The sequence below is a fragment of the Mus caroli genome, chromosome 6 (assembly GCF_900094665.2).
Source record: "Mus caroli chromosome 6, CAROLI_EIJ_v1.1, whole genome shotgun sequence".
Classification (NCBI taxonomy): domain Eukaryota; kingdom Metazoa; phylum Chordata; class Mammalia; order Rodentia; family Muridae; genus Mus; species Mus caroli.
The window spans coordinates 122,233,823-122,239,538 of record NC_034575.1 but is presented as its reverse complement, the minus strand read 5'-3'; positions in this window follow the sequence as shown (position 1 = coordinate 122,239,538).

Here is a 5,716-nt window from a genome sequence, read left to right as displayed (position 1 = left end):
CTCTCTCTCTCAGTTACACACACACACACACACACACACAGAGGCGGGAACACAAGCTGTCTTGAACGGTGAGATGCAGCTCACAGGGTCTGTAATTGATTTCCACGAATCTATTAGAATAATCCAGGGCTTCTGAAGGGCTGTATAGATCAAGCAACCAGATACAGGGTCTGTTGCCAGCCATTTCTTTGTTGGTAGGAAGAAGGTGAAGCCTTCTGAGACCTTCAGTGGGTGGTGGCAGGATGCCAGCCGACAGACTAAAATTTTCAGTCATGACTCTTAATATTGGATTCCTGCTGGTAGCATCAACCAGCTGAAAATAAGTCAGTTATTCTCCCTAAATTAATACAAAGGAAACAGGGGAGGAGGGTGGGATTGATCAGTGAGCTGAGGATTCGAGGGATAGGAGAAGGCAGACGTTAAAATAGCAGCAAATGAGTACTGTGTAATTTCAAACAGTCAATAATGTCATGCTGAAAGGCTGGCGAGTCCGCTGAGATAATTGCCCTTCTCCCGATTAGCGTCTTTATCAGAAAAAGAAATGATTGCCGCATGTGAGAGATCATGCTGCCTCTCATTTCATAGGAAGTGGCAGTAATGAGGGAGCAGGCTCCTAGTGTGGACTCACATAGCTTGAGTCCATATAGCTTGAGGCGTACACATGGGGTAACAGAATGTTTGTGGTCACTGTTCATCTTCCAGGAGGTATGGGGAGACCGCTTAGCTGGATCAAAGCCTCAGGTTGTGGAGACTATCTGGTCCTTTCAGAGAGCAAGCACCTGCATATTTACAGACTGTAAGAGGTTATTTGATCAGCCTACCTTTTATATCCCTTGCAGCTTTCCAAGTTCAACGGGGCATGCTCCCTAGGGTCGGAACAGTATGGCAGCACAGTAACAACCCACCAAGGACGTCTGCATCCTTCATCCCCAGAACCCATGATTGTGCTGCTTCCTACGGCAAGCAGGGCCTTGCAAATGTGAGTGCATTTTAAGGATCTTCAGTTAGGGAAGATCTTGGGTGGAGTAAATGCAATCGCATCTTCATGAGACAGAGGCAATGAAGGTGGGTCGGGGAGGAGATGTAACAAAGGATGTGGAAGCTATCCAGGGATGGTGCAGTGAGCCATTAGCCCAGGAGTAGAGGTGGCTCCGAGAGATTGGGACAGACTAGAAAGTGAATGATCCTCTACTCCCTAAAAGGCATCTGATCTGCTGAAATTTTGATTTTTAGCGCAGAAAGGGTGATTTTGAACTTCTAGAGTCTGGAACTGCAAAAGACTGAGTTTTTTCTTGACAGCTTGTTCCAGCAGCAATAGAAAGCTCACACTACCTAGGAAGGCCTTAGGGTAGATGATGTCAACTTGGCACAAGCTAAATCAGCTGAGAGGAGGAAGGCTCAATTGAGAAGATTCCTCCATAAGACCTGCCTGTGGGCAAGCCTGCTGGGGATTTTCTTGATTAATATAGATGTGGGAGGGCCCGGCTCATTGTGGTAGTCCTGGATGGTATAAGAAAGCAAACTGAGCAATCCACAGGGAGCAAGTCAGTAAGCAGCGTCTCCATGTTCTCGGTTTCTGTTCCTGCCTCAGGTTCTTGCCTTGGGTTCCTGCCCTAACTTCTCTCAGTGGTGGAGTGTGATCTGGGGAAGTAAGCCCTTTCCTCCCCAGGTCGCTGCTGGCCGGTATCGTATCTCAGGAGTAGGAACTCTAGCTAAGACAACGAGTCGATCTTACCCGATGCTGAAGCTGATACCCAGACATCTACTTTCCCCTACTTTCCCCTAACCCAGGCGATCACATCTGCTTTGTGGGGTCAGCACAGGGAGAGACCACTAATGACACCATCCGTCACTCTGGTCAGTTAACGGACATTGATTAGGGTCAGTGCCTGCTTATTATAGTCAAAGGCACAGATTGGCTCCTGCCAGTTAATGTGTCAAGCTGTGACTTATGAGATAATTGATACTGAGAGATCTATGGAAAGTCGTCTTTACCTGGTCTTCATGTCACACACAAGGAAACGGACTTTGCCCAGGCCTGCAGAGGAGACTTCACGCTCCAGCCCCAGCCCACTATGTACCTCTAGACAACAGAGCAGTAAGTCTCCCCTAGCTTTAGTGGCTATGAGGATCCTGTGGGAGCTTCCTACAACACTGCTTCCTGGGCCCATCTCCAGATAATCTAATGGAGTGTGGATGGAGACGGCCCTGGGAAACTGACTTCCCAGGAAGCCTCCATTTGCGTTCAGCTATTGCCGGTGAATAAGCCATGCTTTGAGCAGCACTGAGCTGATGGCCACCCCAGCTCAGCCTCCAGCTGCTTGGACACCGTTGCTGAGCCTCAGTCCTCTTCCATGATCCAGCCCTCATTTTGCCAAATCAGAATAAAGAAGATGTGCTTTGAAGGGCATCCTGAGAAGAAGAAAATGAGTATTGCCCATAAATTGAGTTCAGCCCTCATGTTTTTAATTATACAACAGCCAAAACATCTCACATTTGCTTAGCTGCTTTTAAATAAAATGACTCTCTTACACATCTTGATAGTCTCACCTTGATTCAAAAGCATATTTCACGGCATGGGCTACAATGGGCCGGAAAAGGTCTCTGAATCTAATATGCTAAACTCGTGCCTTTGATCTGAGCCTTTGGGGAGAGTGAATTAGAGTTGGAATTGGGAATTTAAAAATACAATTTCATCAGCTCTAAGCTGAGACAAAAGAGAAACTATTAGTTAATAATCTCACAGAAGACTTTCATGGGTGCTGAGATTAGACAGTTTGGGAGAGGAAAAGAGGGATGTAAGAGAAAAAGGGGAACACTGGCGATTCAGCTCTGCCCTGCAGCTTGTCAATGGAGGAGGGACAGCCATGGGAAGCCTAGGAGAAAGCAAGACGCACACGTGACTCACCAAGGCAAGCTGTTCCATGAACTTCCCAGCTACTGTATATTTAGGTCACATTACACTCTGTTTGTCCTCTGAAAATGCACCGAACCCATTAATGAATTTATTCTGCGATTATCACTGTGTAGGGAGGCAGAAAGGGAGGAGAGATGGGGGAGGGAAGAAGCCAAGCTCCAGATGTGAACCTTAATTTGTGAATGGCCTCACTTTAATCCGTCCAAACAGGAATCTGGGTCAATGTCGGCATAATCTGTTTTCCCTACCCCCTCTGCCTCCTGTGATGCTCCTTTCATGCCCACCCCAACTTGTTTCCCATCTCTCCTCTGTCTCCAGCATGCACACATTAGACATGTGTGTGTGTGTTTACTTTGTTTCTGTCTACTTTTGTGCATTTTCAAACAGGAAAGGGAGGCCACTTTTCCAGGGCTTCCTTCCAAGGTGTTGGATTGAGAGGCAATGAGGAGGGAAAGGTTTGAGAGGGAGCAAAGCTTCTCCCCCCACCCCTGGTTTTTTATGTGGACAGAGGATTAGGCAAGAGAGTATCACCATTCACTCTATTAACCAAGCCTGCATCATCGTATATCTTTGTAGGGTAGCACTGAATTGTATATTTTACACAGTCAGCAGTAAGACTCAAACTACTAAGGACCCACTGACCAACTTTTCTTTTATTTATTTGAAAAGGAGAAGTCCTTTGGTAGATTTTTTTTTATTGTTTTTATTTAATACTTTACTGTTTCCTTTATAGAATTTGCTACATTTTACTTAACATCCCAGGATATTTATGTTAAGGTCATTATGATATTATTCTTTTTTTATTACGTATTTTCCTCAATTACATTTCCAATGCTATCCCAAAAGTCCCCCATACCCCCCCCTCACTTCCCTACCCACCCATTCCCACTTTGGTAGATTTTTTAAACAGGCTGACTTTCCACCAGACTCTCACTGGCCCAGATGGAGAAGTCTCAAGGTTGCTCTGCCTTCTCTGGATAGCTCCTCAGAAAGAAAGAATTGCATCAAAGGGTTCAAAGCACATGGAGAAGCCATCCCCAACCTGGGTGTGACTGTGTCCCTGATCTGAACTGAATGACGGATTTGTTTAATGGAGGTTTTGAAGGGAGGAGAAATCGGAGGATAGGGGCATACCTGTGAGAAGGATAATGTGGAAGAGCTCCCTCCTAAGGTGATCAGAGAATGTGGAGGAAGCAGCCCCAAGACCAGCATCTCTCAGTTTGCCTGCGGGATCTGCCAGAGCTCACCCCACAGCAGTCTCTGGTCCACATCCTCGAATGGAAGGGTAGGAAGCAGCCTGAGCTCTCAGACTTGTGCTGCCTGAGAACTTCCTCAGCCTGTTTGCAGGCTGTGGTCATGGAAACATTTCTGATGAGGGTCTCTTTGTGCACCACCCTTCCACTGTGGAAAAGCACAGTTGATACCTGATGTTGCAGCTAGAACCAGATGTTATTTCTTTCTCCTTCTGTCTATTTAAATTTTGCTCAGTAGTGGAAGCTTTCTCCTGACCTAGGTGAAAATGTAGGTCTCCATGTTTGGGATTGCATCATATATTAATCTAATAACATTATATTAGCATAATAGATAGTGACTATATCTCAAACAATAGGAAATGAATTGCATACCCCATCATTCTAATTTGTCATTTTACCCATAATGTTGTTTTTATCCACAAAATTGATGTGGCTTGTTTGGTAATGGATAATTTAGTAATATATAACCTGAGCTGAGGGTCAGAGCAAACCTAATTTACTCTTTGCCCTGTTTGGTCATCTAAATGGTGCTTACATTTATCAACTCCCCAGTCACTGTGGAATTGATAAATAATAATAATAGCTATTGTTAGAAATGACCTTTGCTTCTGTCCCTCAGTTTTCCCTTTCTCCTGAAAGAGTAGCTGCTTCCTTCTTAGTTCAGCTGCAATCAATGTGTCTTCATTACAATTTACAGCATAGAGCTTGTATGATGTATAATTCTGTAAGAAGCCAGAAGTTAGCAAAGCATGGCCTGGTTCAAGTTCTGTCTTCAGTGCATTCTCTCTCTCTCTCTCTCTCTCTCTCTCTCTCTCTCTCTCTCTCTTTCTTTTTCTTACCGATTTACATATTTACCTATATATTAATATGCTATAGATAGGTATATAGATAGATAGATGATAGATAAACGAAAGATGATCAATAATGCCTAGTTGAAAGCAAATGTAGGTGCTCACATACACCTGAAGCATAAAGACAATGGCATATTCTAGAGGAAGTGATGGGAAGTGAGGGGAGGGATCAATTCAAGCATGGGAGAGATGAAATAGAGGTATAGAAACACAGTTGCTTCAACAGAGACAAGACATGTACCTAAGTGTGGAGGAAAGCCCTGGACTGGGGAGATCAGACATGGCCTGTTTGCTCTTCAGTTTGAACTGGCTTTTGTCTACCTGACTAGCTGGTCTCTCAGAACCCTTCCTCAGTCTGCTCTGTCAGTTCCATTAACTTCCTTTCTGGTCTTTAAGTCAGGCCTGGGATTTCTTTCTGGAGTCTGAAGTCCTAGCCTTCCTTCCATCTAAAGAGTCCTCTTCTGCTCACTACCTCAGGGAAGCCTCTTTAGGTTCCAATAGGAGCGCGGGGCCCACTGTTCTCACAGCACCCTATGTTCTGTGAGGAACCTCTCCAAGTTGGAATTAAACAAGCGATGTAAAATTAGGCGCCAGTGTGTTTGCCTTTCTTGAGGTGTTACACTAAAGGGTTGCAGAGGAGGTTTGCCCTGGTTGGTTTTTTTTTTTTTTTTTTTTTTTTTTTTTTTTTTTTTTTT